The sequence below is a fragment of the Salmo salar genome, unplaced genomic scaffold (genome assembly GCF_905237065.1).
Source record: "Salmo salar unplaced genomic scaffold, Ssal_v3.1, whole genome shotgun sequence".
Classification (NCBI taxonomy): domain Eukaryota; kingdom Metazoa; phylum Chordata; class Actinopteri; order Salmoniformes; family Salmonidae; genus Salmo; species Salmo salar.
The window spans coordinates 147,501-171,181 of record NW_025550949.1 but is presented as its reverse complement, the minus strand read 5'-3'; the positions used below and the strand labels follow the sequence as shown (position 1 = coordinate 171,181).

At 43.1% G+C, this 23,681-nt stretch overlaps 62 non-coding genes and 1 pseudogene across 62 annotated transcripts; all 63 read left to right on the top strand.

Annotated features, from left to right (window-relative positions):
• The first annotated feature begins 121 nt into the window (after nucleotides 1-121).
• On the top strand, nucleotides 122-240 carry LOC123741085 (5S ribosomal RNA). The gene has a single exon (XR_006768869.1). It is a non-coding gene; the product is annotated as a 5S ribosomal RNA (ribosomal RNA).
• A 409-nt stretch (nucleotides 241-649) lies between these two features.
• On the top strand, nucleotides 650-768 carry LOC123740843 (5S ribosomal RNA). The gene has a single exon (XR_006768649.1). It is a non-coding gene; the product is annotated as a 5S ribosomal RNA (ribosomal RNA).
• Nucleotides 769-1,177: 409 nt separating this feature from the next.
• LOC123740842 (5S ribosomal RNA) lies at nucleotides 1,178-1,296 on the top strand. Its single transcript, XR_006768648.1, has one exon. It is a non-coding gene; the product is annotated as a 5S ribosomal RNA (ribosomal RNA).
• A 139-nt stretch (nucleotides 1,297-1,435) lies between these two features.
• On the top strand, nucleotides 1,436-1,554 carry LOC123740841 (5S ribosomal RNA). Its single transcript, XR_006768647.1, has one exon. It is a non-coding gene; the product is annotated as a 5S ribosomal RNA (ribosomal RNA).
• A 409-nt stretch (nucleotides 1,555-1,963) lies between these two features.
• LOC123740839 (5S ribosomal RNA) lies at nucleotides 1,964-2,082 on the top strand. The gene has a single exon (XR_006768645.1). It is a non-coding gene; the product is annotated as a 5S ribosomal RNA (ribosomal RNA).
• Nucleotides 2,083-2,225: 143 nt separating this feature from the next.
• On the top strand, nucleotides 2,226-2,345 carry LOC123741215 (5S ribosomal RNA). Its single transcript, XR_006768987.1, has one exon. It is a non-coding gene; the product is annotated as a 5S ribosomal RNA (ribosomal RNA).
• Nucleotides 2,346-2,487: 142 nt separating this feature from the next.
• LOC123740838 (5S ribosomal RNA) lies at nucleotides 2,488-2,606 on the top strand. Its single transcript, XR_006768644.1, has one exon. It is a non-coding gene; the product is annotated as a 5S ribosomal RNA (ribosomal RNA).
• Nucleotides 2,607-2,750: 144 nt separating this feature from the next.
• On the top strand, nucleotides 2,751-2,873 carry LOC123741217 (5S ribosomal RNA). The gene has a single exon (XR_006768989.1). It is a non-coding gene; the product is annotated as a 5S ribosomal RNA (ribosomal RNA).
• A 139-nt stretch (nucleotides 2,874-3,012) lies between these two features.
• LOC123740837 (5S ribosomal RNA) lies at nucleotides 3,013-3,131 on the top strand. The gene has a single exon (XR_006768643.1). It is a non-coding gene; the product is annotated as a 5S ribosomal RNA (ribosomal RNA).
• A 409-nt stretch (nucleotides 3,132-3,540) lies between these two features.
• Nucleotides 3,541-3,659, top strand: LOC123740836 (5S ribosomal RNA). Its single transcript, XR_006768642.1, has one exon. It is a non-coding gene; the product is annotated as a 5S ribosomal RNA (ribosomal RNA).
• Nucleotides 3,660-3,799: 140 nt separating this feature from the next.
• On the top strand, nucleotides 3,800-3,918 carry LOC123741083 (5S ribosomal RNA). Its single transcript, XR_006768867.1, has one exon. It is a non-coding gene; the product is annotated as a 5S ribosomal RNA (ribosomal RNA).
• A 140-nt stretch (nucleotides 3,919-4,058) lies between these two features.
• On the top strand, nucleotides 4,059-4,177 carry LOC123740834 (5S ribosomal RNA). Its single transcript, XR_006768641.1, has one exon. It is a non-coding gene; the product is annotated as a 5S ribosomal RNA (ribosomal RNA).
• A 138-nt stretch (nucleotides 4,178-4,315) lies between these two features.
• On the top strand, nucleotides 4,316-4,434 carry LOC123740833 (5S ribosomal RNA). The gene has a single exon (XR_006768640.1). It is a non-coding gene; the product is annotated as a 5S ribosomal RNA (ribosomal RNA).
• Nucleotides 4,435-4,572: 138 nt separating this feature from the next.
• LOC123740832 (5S ribosomal RNA) lies at nucleotides 4,573-4,691 on the top strand. Its single transcript, XR_006768639.1, has one exon. It is a non-coding gene; the product is annotated as a 5S ribosomal RNA (ribosomal RNA).
• Nucleotides 4,692-5,100: 409 nt separating this feature from the next.
• LOC123741019 (5S ribosomal RNA) lies at nucleotides 5,101-5,220 on the top strand. Its single transcript, XR_006768809.1, has one exon. It is a non-coding gene; the product is annotated as a 5S ribosomal RNA (ribosomal RNA).
• Nucleotides 5,221-5,629: 409 nt separating this feature from the next.
• Nucleotides 5,630-5,748, top strand: LOC123740831 (5S ribosomal RNA). Its single transcript, XR_006768638.1, has one exon. It is a non-coding gene; the product is annotated as a 5S ribosomal RNA (ribosomal RNA).
• A 409-nt stretch (nucleotides 5,749-6,157) lies between these two features.
• On the top strand, nucleotides 6,158-6,276 carry LOC123740830 (5S ribosomal RNA). Its single transcript, XR_006768637.1, has one exon. It is a non-coding gene; the product is annotated as a 5S ribosomal RNA (ribosomal RNA).
• A 139-nt stretch (nucleotides 6,277-6,415) lies between these two features.
• On the top strand, nucleotides 6,416-6,534 carry LOC123740829 (5S ribosomal RNA). The gene has a single exon (XR_006768636.1). It is a non-coding gene; the product is annotated as a 5S ribosomal RNA (ribosomal RNA).
• Nucleotides 6,535-6,672: 138 nt separating this feature from the next.
• On the top strand, nucleotides 6,673-6,791 carry LOC123740950 (5S ribosomal RNA). The gene has a single exon (XR_006768746.1). It is a non-coding gene; the product is annotated as a 5S ribosomal RNA (ribosomal RNA).
• Nucleotides 6,792-7,200: 409 nt separating this feature from the next.
• On the top strand, nucleotides 7,201-7,319 carry LOC123740982 (5S ribosomal RNA). Its single transcript, XR_006768775.1, has one exon. It is a non-coding gene; the product is annotated as a 5S ribosomal RNA (ribosomal RNA).
• Nucleotides 7,320-7,728: 409 nt separating this feature from the next.
• On the top strand, nucleotides 7,729-7,847 carry LOC123740827 (5S ribosomal RNA). The gene has a single exon (XR_006768634.1). It is a non-coding gene; the product is annotated as a 5S ribosomal RNA (ribosomal RNA).
• Nucleotides 7,848-8,256: 409 nt separating this feature from the next.
• LOC123740826 (5S ribosomal RNA) lies at nucleotides 8,257-8,375 on the top strand. The gene has a single exon (XR_006768633.1). It is a non-coding gene; the product is annotated as a 5S ribosomal RNA (ribosomal RNA).
• Nucleotides 8,376-8,512: 137 nt separating this feature from the next.
• LOC123741082 (5S ribosomal RNA) lies at nucleotides 8,513-8,631 on the top strand. The gene has a single exon (XR_006768866.1). It is a non-coding gene; the product is annotated as a 5S ribosomal RNA (ribosomal RNA).
• A 139-nt stretch (nucleotides 8,632-8,770) lies between these two features.
• LOC123741054 (5S ribosomal RNA) lies at nucleotides 8,771-8,890 on the top strand. The gene has a single exon (XR_006768841.1). It is a non-coding gene; the product is annotated as a 5S ribosomal RNA (ribosomal RNA).
• Nucleotides 8,891-9,030: 140 nt separating this feature from the next.
• On the top strand, nucleotides 9,031-9,149 carry LOC123740825 (5S ribosomal RNA). Its single transcript, XR_006768632.1, has one exon. It is a non-coding gene; the product is annotated as a 5S ribosomal RNA (ribosomal RNA).
• A 139-nt stretch (nucleotides 9,150-9,288) lies between these two features.
• Nucleotides 9,289-9,407, top strand: LOC123740823 (5S ribosomal RNA). Its single transcript, XR_006768631.1, has one exon. It is a non-coding gene; the product is annotated as a 5S ribosomal RNA (ribosomal RNA).
• Nucleotides 9,408-9,816: 409 nt separating this feature from the next.
• LOC123740822 (5S ribosomal RNA) lies at nucleotides 9,817-9,935 on the top strand. The gene has a single exon (XR_006768630.1). It is a non-coding gene; the product is annotated as a 5S ribosomal RNA (ribosomal RNA).
• A 142-nt stretch (nucleotides 9,936-10,077) lies between these two features.
• LOC123741249 (uncharacterized) lies at nucleotides 10,078-10,197 on the top strand (annotated as a pseudogene).
• A 140-nt stretch (nucleotides 10,198-10,337) lies between these two features.
• On the top strand, nucleotides 10,338-10,456 carry LOC123740821 (5S ribosomal RNA). Its single transcript, XR_006768629.1, has one exon. It is a non-coding gene; the product is annotated as a 5S ribosomal RNA (ribosomal RNA).
• A 138-nt stretch (nucleotides 10,457-10,594) lies between these two features.
• Nucleotides 10,595-10,713, top strand: LOC123740820 (5S ribosomal RNA). The gene has a single exon (XR_006768628.1). It is a non-coding gene; the product is annotated as a 5S ribosomal RNA (ribosomal RNA).
• Nucleotides 10,714-10,852: 139 nt separating this feature from the next.
• On the top strand, nucleotides 10,853-10,971 carry LOC123740938 (5S ribosomal RNA). Its single transcript, XR_006768735.1, has one exon. It is a non-coding gene; the product is annotated as a 5S ribosomal RNA (ribosomal RNA).
• Nucleotides 10,972-11,380: 409 nt separating this feature from the next.
• On the top strand, nucleotides 11,381-11,499 carry LOC123740819 (5S ribosomal RNA). The gene has a single exon (XR_006768627.1). It is a non-coding gene; the product is annotated as a 5S ribosomal RNA (ribosomal RNA).
• A 409-nt stretch (nucleotides 11,500-11,908) lies between these two features.
• Nucleotides 11,909-12,028, top strand: LOC123741018 (5S ribosomal RNA). Its single transcript, XR_006768808.1, has one exon. It is a non-coding gene; the product is annotated as a 5S ribosomal RNA (ribosomal RNA).
• Nucleotides 12,029-12,437: 409 nt separating this feature from the next.
• On the top strand, nucleotides 12,438-12,556 carry LOC123740818 (5S ribosomal RNA). Its single transcript, XR_006768626.1, has one exon. It is a non-coding gene; the product is annotated as a 5S ribosomal RNA (ribosomal RNA).
• A 139-nt stretch (nucleotides 12,557-12,695) lies between these two features.
• LOC123741053 (5S ribosomal RNA) lies at nucleotides 12,696-12,815 on the top strand. The gene has a single exon (XR_006768840.1). It is a non-coding gene; the product is annotated as a 5S ribosomal RNA (ribosomal RNA).
• Nucleotides 12,816-12,954: 139 nt separating this feature from the next.
• LOC123740817 (5S ribosomal RNA) lies at nucleotides 12,955-13,073 on the top strand. Its single transcript, XR_006768625.1, has one exon. It is a non-coding gene; the product is annotated as a 5S ribosomal RNA (ribosomal RNA).
• Nucleotides 13,074-13,211: 138 nt separating this feature from the next.
• On the top strand, nucleotides 13,212-13,330 carry LOC123740926 (5S ribosomal RNA). Its single transcript, XR_006768724.1, has one exon. It is a non-coding gene; the product is annotated as a 5S ribosomal RNA (ribosomal RNA).
• Nucleotides 13,331-13,739: 409 nt separating this feature from the next.
• LOC123740815 (5S ribosomal RNA) lies at nucleotides 13,740-13,858 on the top strand. Its single transcript, XR_006768623.1, has one exon. It is a non-coding gene; the product is annotated as a 5S ribosomal RNA (ribosomal RNA).
• Nucleotides 13,859-14,267: 409 nt separating this feature from the next.
• LOC123740814 (5S ribosomal RNA) lies at nucleotides 14,268-14,386 on the top strand. Its single transcript, XR_006768622.1, has one exon. It is a non-coding gene; the product is annotated as a 5S ribosomal RNA (ribosomal RNA).
• Nucleotides 14,387-14,526: 140 nt separating this feature from the next.
• LOC123740812 (5S ribosomal RNA) lies at nucleotides 14,527-14,645 on the top strand. Its single transcript, XR_006768621.1, has one exon. It is a non-coding gene; the product is annotated as a 5S ribosomal RNA (ribosomal RNA).
• Nucleotides 14,646-14,784: 139 nt separating this feature from the next.
• LOC123740914 (5S ribosomal RNA) lies at nucleotides 14,785-14,903 on the top strand. The gene has a single exon (XR_006768713.1). It is a non-coding gene; the product is annotated as a 5S ribosomal RNA (ribosomal RNA).
• A 409-nt stretch (nucleotides 14,904-15,312) lies between these two features.
• LOC123740981 (5S ribosomal RNA) lies at nucleotides 15,313-15,431 on the top strand. The gene has a single exon (XR_006768774.1). It is a non-coding gene; the product is annotated as a 5S ribosomal RNA (ribosomal RNA).
• A 409-nt stretch (nucleotides 15,432-15,840) lies between these two features.
• On the top strand, nucleotides 15,841-15,959 carry LOC123740811 (5S ribosomal RNA). Its single transcript, XR_006768620.1, has one exon. It is a non-coding gene; the product is annotated as a 5S ribosomal RNA (ribosomal RNA).
• A 139-nt stretch (nucleotides 15,960-16,098) lies between these two features.
• LOC123740929 (5S ribosomal RNA) lies at nucleotides 16,099-16,217 on the top strand. Its single transcript, XR_006768727.1, has one exon. It is a non-coding gene; the product is annotated as a 5S ribosomal RNA (ribosomal RNA).
• Nucleotides 16,218-16,356: 139 nt separating this feature from the next.
• LOC123740900 (5S ribosomal RNA) lies at nucleotides 16,357-16,475 on the top strand. Its single transcript, XR_006768701.1, has one exon. It is a non-coding gene; the product is annotated as a 5S ribosomal RNA (ribosomal RNA).
• Nucleotides 16,476-16,884: 409 nt separating this feature from the next.
• LOC123740980 (5S ribosomal RNA) lies at nucleotides 16,885-17,003 on the top strand. Its single transcript, XR_006768773.1, has one exon. It is a non-coding gene; the product is annotated as a 5S ribosomal RNA (ribosomal RNA).
• A 409-nt stretch (nucleotides 17,004-17,412) lies between these two features.
• On the top strand, nucleotides 17,413-17,531 carry LOC123740979 (5S ribosomal RNA). The gene has a single exon (XR_006768772.1). It is a non-coding gene; the product is annotated as a 5S ribosomal RNA (ribosomal RNA).
• A 409-nt stretch (nucleotides 17,532-17,940) lies between these two features.
• On the top strand, nucleotides 17,941-18,059 carry LOC123740810 (5S ribosomal RNA). Its single transcript, XR_006768619.1, has one exon. It is a non-coding gene; the product is annotated as a 5S ribosomal RNA (ribosomal RNA).
• A 138-nt stretch (nucleotides 18,060-18,197) lies between these two features.
• Nucleotides 18,198-18,316, top strand: LOC123740954 (5S ribosomal RNA). Its single transcript, XR_006768750.1, has one exon. It is a non-coding gene; the product is annotated as a 5S ribosomal RNA (ribosomal RNA).
• Nucleotides 18,317-18,454: 138 nt separating this feature from the next.
• Nucleotides 18,455-18,573, top strand: LOC123740888 (5S ribosomal RNA). The gene has a single exon (XR_006768690.1). It is a non-coding gene; the product is annotated as a 5S ribosomal RNA (ribosomal RNA).
• A 409-nt stretch (nucleotides 18,574-18,982) lies between these two features.
• LOC123740809 (5S ribosomal RNA) lies at nucleotides 18,983-19,101 on the top strand. Its single transcript, XR_006768618.1, has one exon. It is a non-coding gene; the product is annotated as a 5S ribosomal RNA (ribosomal RNA).
• A 138-nt stretch (nucleotides 19,102-19,239) lies between these two features.
• Nucleotides 19,240-19,358, top strand: LOC123740808 (5S ribosomal RNA). Its single transcript, XR_006768617.1, has one exon. It is a non-coding gene; the product is annotated as a 5S ribosomal RNA (ribosomal RNA).
• A 139-nt stretch (nucleotides 19,359-19,497) lies between these two features.
• Nucleotides 19,498-19,616, top strand: LOC123740876 (5S ribosomal RNA). Its single transcript, XR_006768679.1, has one exon. It is a non-coding gene; the product is annotated as a 5S ribosomal RNA (ribosomal RNA).
• A 409-nt stretch (nucleotides 19,617-20,025) lies between these two features.
• Nucleotides 20,026-20,144, top strand: LOC123740977 (5S ribosomal RNA). The gene has a single exon (XR_006768771.1). It is a non-coding gene; the product is annotated as a 5S ribosomal RNA (ribosomal RNA).
• Nucleotides 20,145-20,553: 409 nt separating this feature from the next.
• Nucleotides 20,554-20,672, top strand: LOC123740807 (5S ribosomal RNA). Its single transcript, XR_006768616.1, has one exon. It is a non-coding gene; the product is annotated as a 5S ribosomal RNA (ribosomal RNA).
• Nucleotides 20,673-20,810: 138 nt separating this feature from the next.
• On the top strand, nucleotides 20,811-20,929 carry LOC123740806 (5S ribosomal RNA). The gene has a single exon (XR_006768615.1). It is a non-coding gene; the product is annotated as a 5S ribosomal RNA (ribosomal RNA).
• A 138-nt stretch (nucleotides 20,930-21,067) lies between these two features.
• Nucleotides 21,068-21,186, top strand: LOC123740864 (5S ribosomal RNA). The gene has a single exon (XR_006768668.1). It is a non-coding gene; the product is annotated as a 5S ribosomal RNA (ribosomal RNA).
• A 409-nt stretch (nucleotides 21,187-21,595) lies between these two features.
• LOC123740805 (5S ribosomal RNA) lies at nucleotides 21,596-21,714 on the top strand. The gene has a single exon (XR_006768614.1). It is a non-coding gene; the product is annotated as a 5S ribosomal RNA (ribosomal RNA).
• Nucleotides 21,715-21,852: 138 nt separating this feature from the next.
• On the top strand, nucleotides 21,853-21,971 carry LOC123740932 (5S ribosomal RNA). Its single transcript, XR_006768730.1, has one exon. It is a non-coding gene; the product is annotated as a 5S ribosomal RNA (ribosomal RNA).
• A 138-nt stretch (nucleotides 21,972-22,109) lies between these two features.
• On the top strand, nucleotides 22,110-22,228 carry LOC123740852 (5S ribosomal RNA). Its single transcript, XR_006768657.1, has one exon. It is a non-coding gene; the product is annotated as a 5S ribosomal RNA (ribosomal RNA).
• A 409-nt stretch (nucleotides 22,229-22,637) lies between these two features.
• Nucleotides 22,638-22,756, top strand: LOC123740803 (5S ribosomal RNA). Its single transcript, XR_006768612.1, has one exon. It is a non-coding gene; the product is annotated as a 5S ribosomal RNA (ribosomal RNA).
• A 409-nt stretch (nucleotides 22,757-23,165) lies between these two features.
• Nucleotides 23,166-23,284, top strand: LOC123740801 (5S ribosomal RNA). Its single transcript, XR_006768611.1, has one exon. It is a non-coding gene; the product is annotated as a 5S ribosomal RNA (ribosomal RNA).
• Nucleotides 23,285-23,423: 139 nt separating this feature from the next.
• Nucleotides 23,424-23,542, top strand: LOC123740840 (5S ribosomal RNA). The gene has a single exon (XR_006768646.1). It is a non-coding gene; the product is annotated as a 5S ribosomal RNA (ribosomal RNA).
• The last annotated feature ends 139 nt before the right edge of the window (nucleotides 23,543-23,681 follow it).

The window sequence follows — 23,681 nt, the reverse complement described above, 5'->3', positions numbered from 1 at the left end:
GTAATTTCTTCTACTTTTTCAGTGACACAAAGTTCAAGCTGCTTATCTAATTGGTGAAAATGCAATGTCTGTTTATCACACTCACTTTGACTATATATGTTGTAGCAAGAGATTGTTTCTCGCTTACGGCCATACCAGCCTGGGTACGCCCGATCTCGTCTGATCTCGGAAGCTAAGCAGGGTCGGGCCTTGTTAGTACTTGGATGGGAGACCGCCTGGGAATACCAGGTGCTGTAAGCATTTTGTCCACGAGGGTGTGCCCCTGCACTATTTCATCAGCAACACTGCCTTGTAGTAAGCATTTAATGATGAATTGACTAAATGCAGCTTCCTGCCTTTTTAATAGGATCAAATTTCCTTGTGTTTTCAATTAGCATCTGCCTTGTATTTATAAGACAAACAAGAATATTGTTGCTGAATGCAGCTTGTGTGTGCTTTGTGCTCCTTTGCCCTGTTCAAATGATGAAAGGAAATAAAGTTTGTATTTTATCCAACTACCTGTGCTAAAAAGTGATGGGAACAGTGTTTATAATTTCTTCTACTTTTTCAGTGACACAAAGTTCAAGCTGCTTATCTAATTGGTGAAAATGCAATGTCTGTTTATCACACTCACTTTGACTATATATGTTGTAGCAAGAGATTGTTTCTCGCTTACGGCCATACCAGCCTGGGTACGCCCGATCTCGTCTGATCTCGGAAGCTAAGCAGGGTCGGGCCTGGTTAGTACTTGGATGGGAGACCGCCTGGGAATACCAGGTGCTGTAAGCATTTTGTCCACGAGGGTGTGCCCCTGCACTATTTCATCAGCAACACTGCCTTGTAGTAAGCATTTAATGATGAATTGACTAAATGCAGCTTCCTGCCTTTTTAATAGGATCAAATTTCCTTGTGTTTTCAATTAGCATCTGCCTTGTATTTATAAGACAAACAAGAATATTGTTGCTGAATGCAGCTTGTGTGTGCTTTGTGCTCCTTTGCCCTGTTCAAATGATGAAAGGAAATAAAGTTTGTATTTTATCCAACTACCTGTGCTAAAAAGTGATGGGAACAGTGTTTATAATTTCTTCTACTTTTTCAGTGACACAAAGTTCAAGCTGCTTATCTAATTGGTGAAAATGCAATGTCTGTTTATCACACTCACTTTGACTATATATGTTGTAGCAAGAGATTGTTTCTCGCTTACGGCCATACCAGCCTGGGTACGCCCGATCTCGTCTGATCTCGGAAGCTAAGCAGGGTCGGGCCTGGTTAGTACTTGGATGGGAGACCGCCTGGGAATACCAGGTGCTGTAAGCATTTTGTCCACGAGGGGGTGCTCTTGCACTATTTCATCAGCAACACTGCCTTGTATTAAGCATTTAATGATGAATTGACTAAATATCTGTTTTATCAGACTCACTTTGACTATATATGTTGTAGCAAGAGATTGTTTCTCGCTTACGGCCATACCAGCCTGGGTACGCCCGATCTCGTCTGATCTCGGAAGCTAAGCAGGGTCGGGCCTGGTTAGTACTTGGATGGGAGACCGCCTGGGAATACCAGGTGCTGTAAGCATTTTGTCCACGAGGGTGTGCCCCTGCACTATTTCATCAGCAACACTGCCTTGTAGTAAGCATTTAATGATGAATTGACTAAATGCAGCTTCCTGCCTTTTTAATAGGATCAAATTTCCTTGTGTTTTCAATTAGCATCTGCCTTGTATTTATAAGACAAACAAGAATATTGTTGCTGAATGCAGCTTGTGTGTGCTTTGTGCTCCTTTGCCCTGTTCAAATGATGAAAGGAAATAAAGTTTGTATTTTATCCAACTACCTGTGCTAAAAAGTGATGGGAACAGTGTTTGTAATTTCTTCTACTTTTTCAGTGACACAAAGTTCAAGCTGCTTATCTAATTGGTGAAAATGCAATGTCTGTTTATCACACTCACTTTGACTATATATGTTGTAGCAAGAGATTGTTTCTCGCTTACGGCCATACCAGCCTGGGTACGCCCGATCTCGTCTGATCTCGGAAGCTAAGCAGGGTCGGGCCTGGTTAGTACTTGGATGGGAGACCGCCTGGGAATACCAGGTGCTGTAAGCATTTTGTCCACGAGGGTGTGCTCTTGCACTATTTCATCAGCAACACTGCCTTGTATTAAGCATTTAATGATGAATTGACTAAATCATCTGCCTTTTTATCAGACTCACTTTGACTATATATGTTGTAGCAAGAGATTGTTTCTCGCTTACGGCCATACCAGCCTGTGGTACGCCCGATCTCGTCTGATCTCGGAAGCTAAGCAGGGTCGGGCCTTGTTAGTACTTGGATGGGAGACCGCCTGGGAATACCAGGTGCTGTAAGCATTTTGTCCACGAGGGGTGCTCTTGCACTATTTCATCACGCAAAGCACTGCCTTGTATTAAGCATTTAATGATGAATTGACTAAATATCTGTTTTATCAGACTCACTTTGACTATATATGTTGTAGCCAAGAGATTGTTTCTCGCTTACGGCCATACCAGCCTGGGTACGCCCGATCTCGTCTGATCTCGGAAGCTAAGCAGGGTCGGGCCTGGTTAGTACTTGGATGGGAGACCGCCTGGGAATACCAGGTGCTGTAAGCATTTTGTCCACGAGGGGTGCCCTTGCACTATTTCATCAGCAACACTGCCTTGTATTAAGCATTTAATGATGAATTGACTAAATCACTTCTGCCTTTTTATCAGACTCACTTTGACTATATATGTTGTAGCAAGAGATTGTTTCTCGCTTACGGCCATACCAGCCTGGTGTGCTTGGCCCGATCTCGTCTGATCTCGGAAGCTAAGCAGGGTCGGGCCTGGTTAGTACTTTGATGGGAGACCGCCTGGGAATACCAGGTGCTGTAAGCAGTTTTGTCCACGAGGTGTGCTCTTGCACTATTTCATCAACAACACTGCCTTGTATTAAGCATTTAATGATGAATTGACTAAATATCTGTTTTATCACACTCACTTTGACTATATATGTTGTAGCAAGAGATTGTTTCTCGCTTACGGCCATACCAGCCTGGGTACGCCCGATCTCGTCTGATCTCGGAAGCTAAGCAGGGTCGGGCCTGGTTAGTACTTGGATGGGAGACCGCCTGGGAATACCAGGTGCTGTAAGCATTTTGTCCACGAGGGTGTGCCCCTGCACTATTTCATCAGCAACACTGCCTTGTAGTAAGCATTTAATGATGAATTGACTAAATGCAGCTTCCTGCCTTTTTAATAGGATCAAATTTCCTTGTGTTTTCAATTAGCATCTGCCTTGTATTTATAAGACAAACAAGAATATTGTTGCTGAATGCAGCTTGTGTGTGCTTTGTGCTCCTTTGCCCTGTTCAAATGATGAAAGGAAATAAAGTTTGTATTTTATCCAACTACCTGTGCTAAAAAGTGATGGGAACAGTGTTTGTAATTTCTTCTACTTTTTCAGTGACACAAAGTTCAAGCTGCTTATCTAATTGGTGAAAATGCAATGTCTGTTTATCACACTCACTTTGACTATATATGTTGTAGCAAGAGATTGTTTCTCGCTTACGGCCATACCAGCCTGGGTACGCCCGATCTCGTCTGATCTCGGAAGCTAAGCAGGGTCGGGCCTGGTTAGTACTTGGATGGGAGACCGCCTGGGAATACCAGGTGCTGTAAGCATTTTGTCCACGAGGGTGTGCCCTTGCACTATTTCATCAGCAACACTGCCTTGTAGTAAGCATTTAATGATGAATTGACTAAATATCTGCTTTTATCAGACTCACTTTGACTATATATGTTGTAGCAAGAGATTGTTTCTCGCTTACGGCCATACCAGCCTGGGTACGCCCGATCTCGTCTGATCTCGGAAGCTAAGCAGGGTCGGGCCTTGTTAGTACTTGGATGGGAGACCGCCTGGGAATACCAGGTGCTGTAAGCATTTTGTCCACGAGGGGTGCTCTTGCACTATTTCATCAGCAACACTGCCTTGTATTAAGCATTTAATGATGAATTGACTAAATATCTGTTTTATCAGACTCACTTTGACTATATATGTTGTAGCACAAGAGATTGTTTCTCGCTTACGGCCATACCAGCCTGGGTACGCCCGATCTCGTCTGATCTCGGAAGCTAAGCAGGGTCGGGCCTGGTTAGTACTTGGATGGGAGACCGCCTGGGAATACCAGGTGCTGTAAGCATTTTGTCCACGAGGTGTGCTCTTGCACTATTTCATCAGCAACACTGCCTTGTATTAAGCATTTAATGATGAATTGACTAAATATCTGTTTTATCAGACTCACTTTGACTATATATGTTGTAGCAAGAGATTGTTTCTCGCTTACGGCCATACCAGCCTGGGTACGCCCGATCTCGTCTGATCTCGGAAGCTAAGCAGGGTCGGGCCTGGTTAGTACTTGGATGGGAGACCGCCTGGGAATACCAGGTGCTGTAAGCATTTTGTCCACGAGGGGTGCTCTTGCACTATTTCATCAGCAACACTGCCTTGTATTAAGCATTTAATGATGAATTGACTAAATATCTGTTTTATCAGACTCACTTTGACTATATATGTTGTAGCAAGAGATTGTTTCTCGCTTACGGCCATACCAGCCTGGGTACGCCCGATCTCGTCTGATCTCGGAAGCTAAGCAGGGTCGGGCCTGGTTAGTACTTGGATGGGAGACCGCCTGGGAATACCAGGTGCTGTAAGCATTTTGTCCACGAGGGTGTGCCCCTGCACTATTTCATCAGCAACACTGCCTTGTAGTAAGCATTTAATGATGAATTGACTAAATGCAGCTTCCTGCCTTTTTAATAGGATCAAATTTCCTTGTGTTTTCAATTAGCATCTGCCTTGTATTTATAAGACAAACAAGAATATTGTTGCTGAATGCAGCTTGTGTGTGCTTTGTGCTCCTTTGCCCTGTTCAAATGATGAAAGGAAATAAAGTTTGTATTTTATCCAACTACCTGTGCTAAAAAGTGATGGGAACAGTGTTTGTAATTTCTTCTACTTTTTCAGTGACACAAAGTTCAAGCTGCTTATCTAATTGGTGAAAATGCAATGTCTGTTTATCACACTCACTTTGACTATATATGTTGTAGCAAGAGATTGTTTCTCGCTTACGGCCATACCAGCCTGGAGTACGCCCGATCTCGTCTGATCTCGGAAGCTAAGCAGGGTCGGGCCTGGTTAGTACTTGGATGGGAGACCGCCTGGGAATACCAGGTGCTGTAAGCATTTTGTCCACGAGGGTGTGCCCCTGCACTATTTCATCAGCAACACTGCCTTGTAGTAAGCATTTAATGATGAATTGACTAAATGCAGCTTCCTGCCTTTTTAATAGGATCAAATTTCCTTGTGTTTTCAATTAGCATCTGCCTTGTATTTATAAGACAAACAAGAATATTGTTGCTGAATGCAGCTTGTGTGTGCTTTGTGCTCCTTTGCCCTGTTCAAATGATGAAAGGAAATAAAGTTTGTATTTTATCCAACTACCTGTGCTAAAAAGTGATGGGAACAGTGTTTATAATTTCTTCTACTTTTTCAGTGACACAAAGTTCAAGCTGCTTATCTAATTGGTGAAAATGCAATGTCTGTTTATCACACTCACTTTGACTATATATGTTGTAGCAAGAGATTGTTTCTCGCTTACGGCCATACCAGCCTGGGTACGCCCGATCTCGTCTGATCTCGGAAGCTAAGCAGGGTCGGGCCTGGTTAGTACTTGGATGGGAGACCGCCTGGGAATACCAGGTGCTGTAAGCATTTTGTCCACGAGGGTGTGCCCCTGCACTATTTCATCAGCAACACTGCCTTGTAGTAAGCATTTAATGATGAATTGACTAAATGCAGCTTCCTGCCTTTTTAATAGGATCAAATTTCCTTGTGTTTTCAATTAGCATCTGCCTTGTATTTATAAGACAAACAAGAATATTGTTGCTGAATGCAGCTTGTGTGTGCTTTGTGCTCCTTTGCCCTGTTCAAATGATGAAAGGAAATAAAGTTTGTATTTTATCCAACTACCTGTGCTAAAAAGTGATGGGAACAGTGTTTGTAATTTCTTCTACTTTTTCAGTGACACAAAGTTCAAGCTGCTTATCTAATTGGTGAAAATGCAATGTCTGTTTATCACACTCACTTTGACTATATATGTTGTAGCAAGAGATTGTTTCTCGCTTACGGCCATACCAGCCTGGGTACGCCCGATCTCGTCTGATCTCGGAAGCTAAGCAGGGTCGGGCCTGGTTAGTACTTGGATGGGAGACCGCCTGGGAATACCAGGTGCTGTAAGCATTTTGTCCACGAGGGGTGCTCTTGCACTATTTCATCAACAACACTGCCTTGTATTAAGCATTTAATGATGAATTGACTAAATATCTGTTTTATCAGACTCACTTTGACTATATATGTTGTAGCCAAGAGATTGTTTCTCGCTTACGGCCATACCAGCCTGGGTACGCCCGATCTCGTCTGATCTCGGAAGCTAAGCAGGGTCGGGCCTGGTTAGTACTTGGATGGGAGACCGCCTGGGAATACCAGGTGCTGTAAGCATTTTGTCCACGAGGGGTGCTCTTGCACTATTTCATCAGCAACACTGCCTTGTATTAAGCATTTAATGATGAATTGACTAAATATCTGTTTTATCAGACTCACTTTGACTATATATGTTGTAGCAAGAGATTGTTTCTCGCTTACGGCCATACCATCCTGGGTACGCCCGATCTCGTCTGATCTCGGAAGCTAAGCAGGGTCGGGCCTGGTTAGTACTTGGATGGGAGACCGCCTGGGAATACCAGGTGCTGTAAGCATTTTGTCCACGAGGGTGTGCCCCTGCACTATTTCATCAGCAACACTGCCTTGTAGTAAGCATTTAATGATGAATTGACTAAATGCAGCTTCCTGCCTTTTTAATAGGATCAAATTTCCTTGTGTTTTCAATTAGCATCTGCCTTGTATTTATAAGACAAACAAGAATATTGTTGCTGAATGCAGCTTGTGTGTGCTTTGTGCTCCTTTGCCCTGTTCAAATGATGAAAGGAAATAAAGTTTGTATTTTATCCAACTACCTGTGCTAAAAAGTGATGGGAACAGTGTTTGTAATTTCTTCTACTTTTTCAGTGACACAAAGTTCAAGCTGCTTATCTAATTGGTGAAAATGCAATGTCTGTTTATCACACTCACTTTGACTATATATGTTGTAGCAAGAGATTGTTTCTCGCTTACGGCCATACCAGCCTGGGTACGCCCGATCTCGTCTGATCTCGGAAGCGAAGCAGGGTCGGGCCTGGTTAGTACTTGGATGGGAGACCGCCTGGGAATACCAGGTGCTGTAAGCATTTTGTCCACGAGGGTGTGCCCCTGCACTATTTCATCAGCAACACTGCCTTGTAGTAAGCATTTAATGATGAATTGACTAAATGCAGCTTCCTGCCTTTTTAATAGGATCAAATTTCCTTGTGTTTTCAATTAGCATCTGCCTTGTATTTATAAGACAAACAAGAATATTGTTGCTGAATGCAGCTTGTGTGTGCTTTGTGCTCCTTTGCCCTGTTCAAATGATGAAAGGAAATAAAGTTTGTATTTTATCCAACTACCTGTGCTAAAAAGTGATGGGAACAGTGTTTATAATTTCTTCTACTTTTTCAGTGACACAAAGTTCAAGCTGCTTATCTAATTGGTGAAAATGCAATGTCTGTTTATCAGACTCACTTTGACTATATATGTTGTAGCAAGAGATTGTTTCTCGCTTACGGCCATACCAGCCTGGGTACGCCCGATCTCGTCTGATCTCGGAAGCTAAGCAGGGTCGGGCCTGGTTAGTACTTGGATGGGAGACCGCCTGGGAATACCAGGTGCTGTAAGCATTTTGTCCACGAGGGTGTGCTCTTGCACTATTTCATCAGCAACACTGCCTTGTAGTAAGCATTTAATGATGAATTGACTAAATGCAGCTTCCTGCCTTTTTAATAGGATCAAATTTCCTTGTGTTTTCAATTAGCATCTGCCTTGTATTTATAAGACAAACAAGAATATTGTTGCTGAATGCAGCTTGTGTGTGCTTTGTGCTCCTTTGCCCTGTTCAAATGATGAAAGGAAATAAAGTTTGTATTTTATCCAACTACCTGTGCTAAAAAGTGATGGGAACAGTGTTTGTAATTTCTTCTACTTTTTCAGTGACACAAAGTTCAAGCTGCTTATCTAATTGGTGAAAATGCAATGTCTGTTTATCACACTCACTTTGACTATATATGTTGTAGCAAGAGATTGTTTCTCGCTTACGGCCATACCAGCCTGGGTACGCCCGATCTCGTCTGATCTCGGAAGCTAAGCAGGGTCGGGCCTGGTTAGTACTTGGATGGGAGACCGCCTGGGAATACCAGGTGCTGTAAGCATTTTGTCCACGAGGGTGCTCTTGCACTATTTCATCAGCAACACTGCCTTGTATTAAGCATTTAATGATGAATTGACTAAATATCTGTTTTATCAGACTCACTTTGACTATATATGTTGTAGCAAGAGATTGTTTCTCGCTTACGGCCATACCAGCCTGGGTACGCCCGATCTCGTCTGATCTCGGAAGCTAAGCAGGGTCGGGCCTTGTTAGTACTTGGATGGGAGACCGCCTGGGAATACCAGGTGCTGTAAGCATTTTGTCCACGAGGGTGTGCTCTTGCACTATTTCATCAGCAACACTGCCTTGTATTAAGCATTTAATGATGAATTGACTAAATATCTGTTTTATCAGACTCACTTTGACTATATATGTTGTAGCAAGAGATTGTTTCTCGCTTACGGCCATACCAGCCTGGTGTACGCCCGATCTCGTCTGATCTCGGAAGCTAAGCAGGGTCGGGCCTGGTTAGTACTTGGATGGGAGACCGCCTGGGAATACCAGGTGCTGTAAGCATTTTGTCCACGAGGGGTGCTCTTGCACTATTTCATCAGCAACACTGCCTTGTATTAAGCATTTAATGATGAATTGACTAAATATCTGCTTTTTATCAGACTCACTTTGACTATATATGTTGTAGCAAGAGATTGTTTCTCGCTTACGGCCATACCAGCCTGGGTACGCCCGATCTCGTCTGATCTCGGAAGCTAAGCAGGGTCGGGCCTGGTTAGTACTTGGATGGGAGACCGCCTGGGAATACCAGGTGCTGTAAGCATTTTGTCCACGAGGGGGTGCTCTTGCACTATTTCATCAGCAACACTGCCTTGTATTAAGCATTTAATGATGAATTGACTAAATATCTGTTTTATCAGACTCACTTTGACTATATATGTTGTAGCAAGAGATTGTTTCTCGCTTACGGCCATACCAGCCTGGGTACGCCCGATCTCGTCTGATCTCGGAAGCTAAGCAGGGTCGGGCCTGGTTAGTACTTGGATGGGAGACCGCCTGGGAATACCAGGTGCTGTAAGCATTTTGTCCACGAGGGTGTGCCCCTGCACTATTTCATCAGCAACACTGCCTTGTAGTAAGCATTTAATGATGAATTGACTAAATGCAGCTTCCTGCCTTTTTAATAGGATCAAATTTCCTTGTGTTTTCAATTAGCATCTGCCTTGTATTTATAAGACAAACAAGAATATTGTTGCTGAATGCAGCTTGTGTGTGCTTTGTGCTCCTTTGCCCTGTTCAAATGATGAAAGGAAATAAAGTTTGTATTTTATCCAACTACCTGTGCTAAAAAGTGATGGGAACAGTGTTTGTAATTTCTTCTACTTTTTCAGTGACACAAAGTTCAAGCTGCTTATCTAATTGGTGAAAATGCAATGTCTGTTTATCACACTCACTTTGACTATATATGTTGTAGCAAGAGATTGTTTCTCGCTTACGGCCATACCAGCCTGGGTACGCCCGATCTCGTCTGATCTCGGAAGCTAAGCAGGGTCGGGCCTGGTTAGTACTTGGATGGGAGACCGCCTGGGAATACCAGGTGCTGTAAGCATTTTGTCCACGAGGGGGTGCTCTTGCACTATTTCATCAGCAACACTGCCTTGTATTAAGCATTTAATGATGAATTGACTAAATATCTGTTTTATCAGACTCACTTTGACTATATATGTTGTATTAGCCAAGAGATTGTTTCTGCTTACGGCCATACCAGCCTGGGTACGCTTCGATCTCGTCTGATCTCGGAAGCTAAGCAGGGTCGGGCCTTGTTAGTACTTGGATGGGAGACCGCCTGGGAATACCAGGTGCTGTAAGCATTTTGTCCACGAGGGGTGCTCTTGCACTATTTCATCAGCAACACTGCCTTGTAGTTAAGCTATTTAATGATGAATTGACTAAATATCTGTTTTATCAGACTCACTTTGACTATATATGTTGTAGCAAGAGATTGTTTCTCGCTTACGGCCATACCAGCCTGGGTACGCCCGATCTCGTCTGATCTCGGAAGCTAAGCAGGGTCGGGCCTGGTTAGTACTTGGATGGGAGACCGCCTGGGAATACCAGGTGCTGTAAGCATTTTGTCCACGAGGGGTGCTCTTGCACTATTTCATCAGCAACACTGCCTTGTATTAAGCATTTAATGATGAATTGACTAAATATCTGTTTTATCAGACTCACTTTGACTATATATGTTGTAGCAAGAGATTGTTTCTCGCTTACGGCCATACCAGCCTGGGTACGCCCGATCTCGTCTGATCTCGGAAGCTAAGCAGGGTCGGGCCTGGTTAGTACTTGGATGGGAGACCGCCTGGGAATACCAGGTGCTGTAAGCATTTTGTCCACGAGGGGGTGCTCTTGCACTATTTCATCAGCAACACTGCCTTGTATTAAGCATTTAATGATGAATTGACTAAATATCTGTTTTATCAGACTCACTTTGACTATATATGTTGTAGCAAGAGATTGTTTCTCGCTTACGGCCATACCATCCTGGGTACGCCCGATCTCGTCTGATCTCGGAAGCTAAGCAGGGTCGGGCCTGGTTAGTACTTGGATGGGAGACCGCCTGGGAATACCAGGTGCTGTAAGCATTTTGTCCACGAGGGTGTGCCCCTGCACTATTTCATCAGCAACACTGCCTTGTAGTAAGCATTTAATGATGAATTGACTAAATGCAGCTTCCTGCCTTTTTAATAGGATCAAATTTCCTTGTGTTTTCAATTAGCATCTGCCTTGTATTTATAAGACAAACAAGAATATTGTTGCTGAATGCAGCTTGTGTGTGCTTTGTGCTCCTTTGCCCTGTTCAAATGATGAAAGGAAATAAAGTTTGTATTTTATCCAACTACCTGTGCTAAAAAGTGATGGGAACAGTGTTTGTAATTTCTTCTACTTTTTCAGTGACACAAAGTTCAAGCTGCTTATCTAATTGGTGAAAATGCAATGTCTGTTTATCACACTCACTTTGACTATATATGTTGTAGCAAGAGATTGTTTCTCGCTTACGGCCATACCAGCCTGGGTACGCCCGATCTCGTCTGATCTCGGAAGCTAAGCAGGGTCGGGCCTGGTTAGTACTTGGATGGGAGACCGCCTGGGAATACCAGGTGCTGTAAGCATTTTGTCCACGAGGGTGTGCCCCTGCACTATTTCATCAGCAACACTGCCTTGTAGTAAGCATTTAATGATGAATTGACTAAATGCAGCTTCCTGCCTTTTTAATAGGATCAAATTTCCTTGTGTTTTCAATTAGCATCTGCCTTGTATTTATAAGACAAACAAGAATATTGTTGCTGAATGCAGCTTGTGTGTGCTTTGTGCTCCTTTGCCCTGTTCAAATGATGAAAGGAAATAAAGTTTGTATTTTATCCAACTACCTGTGCTAAAAAGTGATGGGAACAGTGTTTGTAATTTCTTCTACTTTTTCAGTGACACAAAGTTCAAGCTGCTTATCTAATTGGTGAAAATGCAATGTCTGTTTATCACACTCACTTTGACTATATATGTTGTAGCAAGAGATTGTTTCTCGCTTACGGCCATACCAGCCTGGAGTACGCCCGATCTCGTCTGATCTCGGAAGCTAAGCAGGGTCGGGCCTGGTTAGTACTTGGATGGGAGACCGCCTGGGAATACCAGGTGCTGTAAGCATTTTGTCCACGAGGGTGTGCCCCTGCACTATTTCATCAGCAACACTGCCTTGTAGTAAGCATTTAATGATGAATTGACTAAATGCAGCTTCCTGCCTTTTTAATAGGATCAAATTTCCTTGTGTTTTCAATTAGCATCTGCCTTGTATTTATAAGACAAACAAGAATATTGTTGCTGAATGCAGCTTGTGTGTGCTTTGTGCTCCTTTGCCCTGTTCAAATGATGAAAGGAAATAAAGTTTGTATTTTATCCAACTACCTGTGCTAAAAAGTGATGGGAACAGTGTTTGTAATTTCTTCTACTTTTTCAGTGACACAAAGTTCAAGCTGCTTATCTAATTGGTGAAAATGCAATGTCTGTTTATCACACTCACTTTGACTATATATGTTGTAGCAAGAGATTGTTTCTCGCTTACGGCCATACCAGCCTGGGTACGCCCGATCTCGTCTGATCTCGGAAGCTAAGCAGGGTCGGGCCTGGTTAGTACTTGGATGGGAGACCGCCTGGGAATACCAGGTGCTGTAAGCATTTTGTCCACGAGGGTGTGCTCTTGCACTATTTCATCAGCAACACTGCCTTGTATTAAGCATTTAATGATGAATTGACTAAATATCTGTTTTATCAGACTCACTTTGACTATATATGTTGTAGCAAGAGATTGTTTCTCGCTTACGGCCATACCAGCCTGGTGTACGCCCGATCTCGTCTGATCTCGGAAGCTAAGCAGGGTCGGGCCTGGTTAGTACTTGGATGGGAGACCGCCTGGGAATACCAGGTGCTGTAAGCATTTTGTCCACGAGGGGTGCTCTTGCACTATTTCATCAGCAACACTGCCTTGTATTAAGCATTTAATGATGAATTGACTAAATATCTGCTTTTATCAGACTCACTTTGACTATATATGTTGTAGCAAGAGATTGTTTCTCGCTTACGGCCATACCAGCCTGGGTACGCCCGATCTCGTCTGATCTCGGAAGCTAAGCAGGGTCGGGCCTGGTTAGTACTTGGATGGGAGACCGCCTGGGAATACCAGGTGCTGTAAGCATTTTGTCCACGAGGGGTGCTCTTGCACTATTTCATCAGCAACACTGCCTTGTATTAAGCATTTAATGATGAATTGACTAAATATCTGTTTTATCAGACTCACTTTGACTATATATGTTGTAGCAAGAGATTGTTTCTCGCTTACGGCCATACCATCCTGGGTACGCCCGATCTCGTCTGATCTCGGAAGCTAAGCAGGGTCGGGCCTGGTTAGTACTTGGATGGGAGACCGCCTGGGAATACCAGGTGCTGTAAGCATTTTGTCCACGAGGGTGTGCCCCTGCACTATTTCATCAGCAACACTGCCTTGTAGTAAGCATTTAATGATGAATTGACTAAATGCAGCTTCCTGCCTTTTTAATAGGATCAAATTTCCTTGTGTTTTCAATTAGCATCTGCCTTGTATTTATAAGACAAACAAGAATATTGTTGCTGAATGCAGCTTGTGTGTGCTTTGTGCTCCTTTGCCCTGTTCAAATGATGAAAGGAAATAAAGTTTGTATTTTATCCAACTACCTGTGCTAAAAAGTGATGGGAACAGTGTTTGTAATTTCTTCTACTTTTTCAGTGACACAAAGTTCAAGCTGCTTATCTAATTGGTGAAAATGCAATGTCTGTTTATCACACTCACTTTGACTATATATGTTGTAGCAAGAGATTGTTTCTCGCTTACGGCCATACCAGCCTGGGTACGCCCGATCTCGTCTGATCTCGGAAGCTAAGCAGGGTCGGGCCTGGTTAGTACTTGGATGGGAGACCGCCTGGGAATACCAGGTGCTGTAAGCATTTTGTCCACGAGGGTGTGCCCCTGCACTATTTCATCAGCAACACTGCCTTGTAGTAAGCATTTAATGATGAATTGACTAAATGCAGCTTCCTGCCTTTTTAATAGGATCAAATTTCCTTGTGTTTTCAATTAGCATCTGCCTTGTATTTATAAGACAAACAAGAATATTGTTGCTGAATGCAGCTTGTGTGTGCTTTGTGCTCCTTTGCCCTGTTCAAATGATGAAAGGAAATAAAGTTTGTATTTTATCCAACTACCTGTGCTAAAAAGTGATGGGAACAGTGTTTATAATTTCTTCTACTTTTTCAGTGACACAAAGTTCAAGCTGCTTATCTAATTGGTGAAAATGCAATGTCTGTTTATCACACTCACTTTGACTATATATGTTGTAGCAAGAGATTGTTTCTCGCTTACGGCCATACCAGCCTGGGTACGCCCGATCTCGTCTGATCTCGGAAGCTAAGCAGGGTCGGGCCTGGTTAGTACTTGGATGGGAGACCGCCTGGGAATACCAGGTGCTGTAAGCATTTTGTCCACGAGGGGGTGCTCTTGCACTATTTCATCAGCAACACTGCCTTGTATTAAGCATTTAATGATGAATTGACTAAATATCTGTTTTATCAGACTCACTTTGACTATATATGTTGTAGACAAGAGATTGTTTCTCGCTTACGGCCATACCAGCCTGGGTACGCCCGATCTCGTCTGATCTCGGAAGCTAAGCAGGGTCGGGCCTGGTTAGTACTTGGATGGGAGACCGCCTGGGAATACCAGGTGCTGTAAGCATTTTGTCCACGAGGGGTGCTCTTGCACTATTTCATCACGCAACACTGCCTTGTATTAAGCATTTAATGATGAATTGACTAAATATCTGTTTTATCAGACTCACTTTGACTATATATGTTGTAGCAAGAGATTGTTTCTCGCTTACGGCCATACCATCCTGGGTACGCCCGATCTCGTCTGATCTCGGAAGCTAAGCAGGGTCGGGCCTGGTTAGTACTTGGATGGGAGACCGCCTGGGAATACCAGGTGCTGTAAGCATTTTGTCCACGAGGGTGTGCCCCTGCACTATTTCATCAGCAACACTGCCTTGTAGTAAGCATTTAATGATGAATTGACTAAATGCAGCTTCCTGCCTTTTTAATAGGATCAAATTTCCTTGTGTTTTCAATTAGCATCTGCCTTGTATTTATAAGACAAACAAGAATATTGTTGCTGAATGCAGCTTGTGTGTGCTTTGTGCTCCTTTGCCCTGTTCAAATGATGAAAGGAAATAAAGTTTGTATTTTATCCAACTACCTGTGCTAAAAAGTGATGGGAACAGTGTTTGTAATTTCTTCTACTTTTTCAGTGACACAAAGTTCAAGCTGCTTATCTAATTGGTGAAAATGCAATGTCTGTTTATCACACTCACTTTGACTATATATGTTGTAGCAAGAGATTGTTTCTCGCTTACGGCCATACCAGCCTGGGTACGCCCGATCTCGTCTGATCTCGGAAGCGAAGCAGGGTCGGGCCTGGTTAGTACTTGGATGGGAGACCGCCTGGGAATACCAGGTGCTGTAAGCATTTTGTCCACGAGGGTGTGCCCCTGCACTATTTCATCAGCAACACTGCCTTGTAGTAAGCATTTAATGATGAATTGACTAAATGCAGCTTCCTGCCTTTTTAATAGGATCAAATTTCCTTGTGTTTTCAATTAGCATCTGCCTTGTATTTATAAGACAAACAAGAATATTGTTGCTGAATGCAGCTTGTGTGTGCTTTGTGCTCCTTTGCCCTGTTCAAATGATGAAAGGAAATAAAGTTTGTATTTTATCCAACTACCTGTGCTAAAAAGTGATGGGAACAGTGTTTATAATTTCTTCTACTTTTTCAGTGACACAAAGTTCAAGCTGCTTATCTAATTGGTGAAAATGCAATGTCTGTTTATCACACTCACTTTGACTATATATGTTGTAGCAAGAGATTGTTTCTCGCTTACGGCCATACCAGCCTGGGTACGCCCGATCTCGTCTGATCTCGGAAGCTAAGCAGGGTCGGGCCTGGTTAGTACTTGGATGGGAGACCGCCTGGGAATACCAGGTGCTGTAAGCATTTTGTCCACGAGGGGGTGCTCTTGCACTATTTCATCAGCAACACTGCCTTGTATTAAGCATTTAATGATGAATTGACTAAATATCTGTTTTATCAGACTCACTTTGACTATATATGTTGTAGCAAGAGATTGTTTCTCGCTTACGGCCATACCAGCCTGGGTACTCCCGATCTCGTCTGATCTCGGAAGCTAAGCAGGGTCGGGCCTGGTTAGTACTTGGATGGGAGACCGCCTGGGAATACCAGGTGCTGTAAGCATTTTGTCCACGAGGGGGTGCTCTTGCACTATTTCATCAGCAACACTGCCTTGTATTAAGCATTTAATGATGAATTGACTAAATATCTGTTTTATCAGACTCACTTTGACTATATATGTTGTAGCAAGAGATTGTTTCTCGCTTACGGCCATACCATCCTGGGTACGCCCGATCTCGTCTGATCTCGGAAGCTAAGCAGGGTCGGGCCTGGTTAGTACTTGGATGGGAGACCGCCTGGGAATACCAGGTGCTGTAAGCATTTTGTCCACGAGGGTGTGCCCCTGCACTATTTCATCAGCAACACTGCCTTGTAGTAAGCATTTAATGATGAATTGACTAAATGCAGCTTCCTGCCTTTTTAATAGGATCAAATTTCCTTGTGTTTTCAATTAGCATCTGCCTTGTATTTATAAGACAAACAAGAATATTGTTGCTGAATGCAGCTTGTGTGTGCTTTGTGCTCCTTTGCCCTGTTCAAATGATGAAAGGAAATAAAGTTTGTATTTTATCCAACTACCTGTGCTAAAAAGTGATGGGAACAGTGTTTGTAATTTCTTCTACTTTTTCAGTGACACAAAGTTCAAGCTGCTTATCTAATTGGTGAAAATGCAATGTCTGTTTATCACACTCACTTTGACTATATATGTTGTAGCAAGAGATTGTTTCTCGCTTACGGCCATACCAGCCTGGGTACGCCCGATCTCGTCTGATCTCGGAAGCGAAGCAGGGTCGGGCCTGGTTAGTACTTGGATGGGAGACCGCCTGGGAATACCAGGTGCTGTAAGCATTTTGTCCACGAGGGTGTGCCCCTGCACTATTTCATCAGCAACACTGCCTTGTAGTAAGCATTTAATGATGAATTGACTAAATGCAGCTTCCTGCCTTTTTAATAGGATCAAATTTCCTTGTGTTTTCAATTAGCATCTGCCTTGTATTTATAAGACAAACAAGAATATTGTTGCTGAATGCAGCTTGTGTGTGCTTTGTGCTCCTTTGCCCTGTTCAAATGATGAAAGGAAATAAAGTTTGTATTTTATCCAACTACCTGTGCTAAAAAGTGATGGGAACAGTGTTTGTAATTTCTTCTACTTTTTCAGTGACACAAAGTTCAAGCTGCTTATCTAATTGGTGAAAATGCAATGTCTGTTTATCACACTCACTTTGACTATATATGTTGTAGCAAGAGATTGTTTCTCGCTTACGGCCATACCAGCCTGGGTACGCCCGATCTCGTCTGATCTCGGAAGCGAAGCAGGGTCGGGCCTGGTTAGTACTTGGATGGGAGACCGCCTGGGAATACCAGGTGCTGTAAGCATTTTGTCCACGAGGGTGTGCCCCTGCACTATTTCATCAGCAACACTGCCTTGTAGTAAGCATTTAATGATGAATTGACTAAATGCAGCTTCCTGCCTTTTTAATAGGATCAAATTTCCTTGTGTTTTCAATTAGCATCTGCCTTGTATTTATAAGACAAACAAGAATATTGTTGCTGAATGCAGCTTGTGTGTGCTTTGTGCTCCTTTGCCCTGTTCAAATGATGAAAGGAAATAAAGTTTGTATTTTATCCAACTACCTGTGCTAAAAAGTGATGGGAACAGTGTTTATAATTTCTTCTACTTTTTCAGTGACACAAAGTTCAAGCTGCTTATCTAATTGGTGAAAATGCAATGTCTGTTTATCACACTCACTTTGACTATATATGTTGTAGCAAGAGATTGTTTCTCGCTTACGGCCATACCAGCCTGGGTACGCCCGATCTCGTCTGATCTCGGAAGCTAAGCAGGGTCGGGCCTGGTTAGTACTTGGATGGGAGACCGCCTGGGAATACCAGGTGCTGTAAGCATTTTGTCCACGAGGGGTGCTCTTGCACTATTTCATCAGCAACACTGCCTTGTATTAAGCATTTAATGATGAATTGACTAAATATCTGTTTTATCAGACTCACTTTGACTATATATGTTGTAGCAAGAGATTGTTTCTCGCTTACGGCCATACCAGCCTGGGTACGCCCGATCTCGTCTGACCTCGGAAGCTAAGCAGGGTCGGGCCTGGTTAGTACTTGGATGGGAGACCGCCTGGGAATACCAGGTGCTGTAAGCATTTTGTCCACGAGGGGTGCTCTTGCACTATTTCATCAGCAACACTGCCTTGTATTAAGCATTTAATGATGAATTGACTAAATATCTGTTTTATCACACTCACTTTGACTATATATGTTGTAGCAAGAGATTGTTTCTCGCTTACGGCCATACCATCCTGGGTACGCCCGATCTCGTCTGATCTCGGAAGCTAAGCAGGGTCGGGCCTGGTTAGTACTTGGATGGGAGACCGCCTGGGAATACCAGGTGCTGTAAGCATTTTGTCCACGAGGGTGTGCCCCTGCACTATTTCATCAGCAACACTGCCTTGTAGTAAGCATTTAATGATGAATTGACTAAATGCAGCTTCCTGCCTTTTTAATAGGATCAAATTTCCTTGTGTTTTCAATTAGCATCTGCCTTGTATTTATAAGACAAACAAGAATATTGTTGCTGAATGCAGCTTGTGTGTGCTTTGTGCTCCTTTGCCCTGTTCAAATGATGAAAGGAAATAAAGTTTGTATTTTATCCAACTACCTGTGCTAAAAAGTGATGGGAACAGTGTTTATAATTTCTTCTACTTTTTCAGTGACACAAAGTTCAAGCTGCTTATCTAATTGGTGAAAATGCAATGTCTGTTTATCACACTCACTTTGACTATATATGTTGTAGCAAGAGATTGTTTCTCGCTTACGGCCATACCAGCCTGGGTACGCCCGATCTCGTCTGATCTCGGAAGCTAAGCAGGGTCGGGCCTGGTTAGTACTTGGATGGGAGACCGCCTGGGAATACCAGGTGCTGTAAGCATTTTGTCCACGAGGGGTGCTCTTGCACTATTTCATCAGCAACACTGCCTTGTATTAAGCATTTAATGATGAATTGACTAAATATCTGTTTTATCAGACTCACTTTGACTATATATGTTGTAGCAAGAGATTGTTTCTCGCTTACGGCCATACCAGCCTGGGTACGCCCGATCTCGTCTGATCTCGGAAGCTAAGCAGGGTCGGGCCTGGTTAGTACTTGGATGGGAGACCGCCTGGGAATACCAGGTGCTGTAAGCATTTTGTCCACGAGGGGGTGCTCTTGCACTATTTCATCAGCAACACTGCCTTGTATTAAGCATTTAATGATGAATTGACTAAATATCTGTTTTATCAGACTCACTTTGACTATATATGTTGTAGCAAGAGATTGTTTCTCGCTTACGGCCATACCATCCTGGGTACGCCCGATCTCGTCTGATCTCGGAAGCTAAGCAGGGTCGGGCCTGGTTAGTACTTGGATGGGAGACCGCCTGGGAATACCAGGTGCTGTAAGCATTTTGTCCACGAGGGTGTGCCCCTGCACTATTTCATCAGCAACACTGCCTTGTAGTAAGCATTTAATGATGAATTGACTAAATGCAGCTTCCTGCCTTTTTAATAGGATCAAATTTCCTTGTGTTTTCAATTAGCATCTGCCTTGTATTTATAAGACAAACAAGAATATTGTTGCTGAATGCAGCTTGTGTGTGCTTTGTGCTCCTTTGCCCTGTTCAAATGATGAAAGGAAATAAAGTTTGTATTTTATCCAACTACCTGTGCTAAAAAGTGATGGGAACAGTGTTTGTAATTTCTTCTACTTTTTCAGTGACACAAAGTTCAAGCTGCTTATCTAATTGGTGAAAATGCAATGTCTGTTTATCACACTCACTTTGACTATATATGTTGTAGCAAGAGATTGTTTCTCGCTTACGGCCATACCAGCCTGGGTACGCCCGATCTCGTCTGATCTCGGAAGCGAAGCAGGGTCGGGCCTGGTTAGTACTTGGATGGGAGACCGCCTGGGAATACCAGGTGCTGTAAGCATTTTGTCCACGAGGGTGTGCCCCTGCACTATTTCATCAGCAACACTGCCTTGTAGTAAGCATTTAATGATGAATTGACTAAATGCAGCTTCCTGCCTTTTTAATAGGATCAAATTTCCTTGTGTTTTCAATTAGCATCTGCCTTGTATTTATAAGACAAACAAGAATATTGTTGCTGAATGCAGCTTGTGTGTGCTTTGTGCTCCTTTGCCCTGTTCAAATGATGAAAGGAAATAAAGTTTGTATTTTATCCAACTACCTGTGCTAAAAAGTGATGGGAACAGTGTTTATAATTTCTTCTACTTTTTCAGTGACACAAAGTTCAAGCTGCTTATCTAATTGGTGAAAATGCAATGTCTGTTTATCACACTCACTTTGACTATATATGTTGTAGCAAGAGATTGTTTCTCGCTTACGGCCATACCAGCCTGGGTACGCCCGATCTCGTCTGATCTCGGAAGCTAAGCAGGGTCGGGCCTGGTTAGTACTTGGATGGGAGACCGCCTGGGAATACCAGGTGCTGTAAGCATTTTGTCCACGAGGGGTGCTCTTGCACTATTTCATCAGCAACACTGCCTTGTATTAAGCATTTAATGATGAATTGACTAAATATCTGTTTTATCAGACTCACTTTGACTATATATGTTGTAGCAAGAGATTGTTTCTCGCTTACGGCCATACCAGCCTGGGTACGCCCGATCTCGTCTGATCTCGGAAGCTAAGCAGGGTCGGGCCTGGTTAGTACTTGGATGGGAGACCGCCTGGGAATACCAGGTGCTGTAAGCATTTTGTCCACGAGGGGTGCTCTTGCACTATTTCATCAGCAACACTGCCTTGTATTAAGCATTTAATGATGAATTGACTAAATATCTGTTTTATCAGACTCACTTTGACTATATATGTTGTAGCAAGAGATTGTTTCTCGCTTACGGCCATACCATCCTGGGTACGCCCGATCTCGTCTGATCTCGGAAGCTAAGCAGGGTCGGGCCTGGTTAGTACTTGGATGGGAGACCGCCTGGGAATACCAGGTGCTGTAAGCATTTTGTCCACGAGGGTGTGCCCCTGCACTATTTCATCAGCAACACTGCCTTGTAGTAAGCATTTAATGATGAATTGACTAAATGCAGCTTCCTGCCTTTTTAATAGGATCAAATTTCCTTGTGTTTTCAATTAGCATCTGCCTTGTATTTATAAGACAAACAAGAATATTGTTGCTGAATGCAGCTTGTGTGTGCTTTGTGCTCCTTTGCCCTGTTCAAATGATGAAAGGAAATAAAGTTTGTATTTTATCCAACTACCTGTGCTAAAAAGTGATGGGAACAGTGTTTATAATTTCTTCTACTTTTTCAGTGACACAAAGTTCAAGCTGCTTATCTAATTGGTGAAAATGCAATGTCTGTTTATCACACTCACTTTGACTATATATGTTGTAGCAAGAGATTGTTTCTCGCTTACGGCCATACCAGCCTGGGTACGCCCGATCTCGTCTGATCTCGGAAGCTAAGCAGGGTCGGGCCTGGTTAGTACTTGGATGGGAGACCGCCTGGGAATACCAGGTGCTGTAAGCATTTTGTCCACGAGGGGTGCTCTTGCACTATTTCATCAGCAACACTGCCTTGTATTAAGCATTTAATGATGAATTGACTAAATATCTGTTTTATCAGACTCACTTTGACTATATATGTTGTAGCAAGAGATTGTTTCTCGCTTACGGCCATACCAGCCTGGGTACGCCCGATCTCGTCTGATCTCGGAAGCTAAGCAGGGTCGGGCCTGGTTAGTACTTTGATGGGAGACCGCCTGGGAATACCAGGTGCTGTAAGCATTTTGTCCACGAGGGGTGCTCTTGCACTATTTCATCAGCAACACTGCCTTGTATTAAGCATTTAATGATGAATTGACTAAATATCTGTTTTATCAGACTCACTTTGACTATATATGTTGTAGCAAGAGATTGTTTCTCGCTTACGGCCATACCATCCTGGGTACGCCCGATCTCGTCTGATCTCGGAAGCTAAGCAGGGTCGGGCCTGGTTAGTACTTGGATGGGAGACCGCCTGGGAATACCAGGTGCTGTAAGCATTTTGTCCACGAGGGTGTGCCCCTGCACTATTTCATCAGCAACACTGCCTTGTAGTAAGCATTTAATGATGAATTGACTAAATGCAGCTTCCTGCCTTTTTAATAGGATCAAATTTCCTTGTGTTTTCAATTAGCATCTGCCTTGTATTTATAAGACAAACAAGAATATTGTTGCTGAATGCAGCTTGTGTGTGCTTTGTGCTCCTTTGCCCTGTTCAAATGATGAAAGGAAATAAAGTTTGTATTTTATCCAACTACCTGTGCTAAAAAGTGATGGGAACAGTGTTTGTAATTTCTTCTACTTTTTCAGTGACACAAAGTTCAAGCTGCTTATCTAATTGGTGAAAATGCAATGTCTGTTTATCACACTCACTTTGACTATATATGTTGTAGCAAGAGATTGTTTCTCGCTTACGGCCATACCAGCCTGGGTACGCCCGATCTCGTCTGATCTCGGAAGCTAAGCAGGGTCGGGCCTGGTTAGTACTTGGATGGGAGACCGCCTGGGAATACCAGGTGCTGTAAGCATTTTGTCCACGAGGGTGTGCCCCTGCACTATTTCATCAGCAACACTGCCTTGTAGTAAGCATTTAATGATGAATTGACTAAATGCAGCTTCCTGCCTTTTTAATAGGATCAAATTTCCTTGTGTTTTCAATTAGCATCTGCCTTGTATTTATAAGACAAACAAGAATATTGTTGCTGAATGCAGCTTGTGTGTGCTTTGTGCTCCTTTGCCCTGTTCAAATGATGAAAGGAAATAAAGTTTGTATTTTATCCAACTACCTGTGCTAAAAAGTGATGGGAACAGTGTTTGTAATTTCTTCTACTTTTTCAGTGACACAAAGTTCAAGCTGCTTATCTAATTGGTGAAAATGCAATGTCTGTTTATCACACTCACTTTGACTATATATGTTGTAGCAAGAGATTGTTTCTCGCTTACGGCCATACCAGCCTGGGTACGCCCGATCTCGTCTGATCTCGGAAGCTAAGCAGGGTCGGGCCTGGTTAGTACTTGGATGGGAGACCGCCTGGGAATACCAGGTGCTGTAAGCATTTTGTCCACGAGGGGGTGCTCTTGCACTATTTCATCAGCAACACTGCCTTGTATTAAGCATTTAATGATGAATTGACTAAATGTCTGTTTTATCAGACTCACTTTGACTATATATGTTGTAGCAAGAGATTGTTTCTCGCTTACGGCCATACCATCCTGGGTACGCCCGATCTCGTCTGATCTCGGAAGCTAAGCAGGGTCGGGCCTGGTTAGTACTTGGATGGGAGACCGCCTGGGAATACCAGGTGCTGTAAGCATTTTGTCCACGAGGGTGTGCCCCTGCACTATTTCATCAGCAACACTGCCTTGTAGTAAGCATTTAATGATGAATTGACTAAATGCAGCTTCCTGCCTTTTTAATAGGATCAAATTTCCTTGTGTTTTCAATTAGCATCT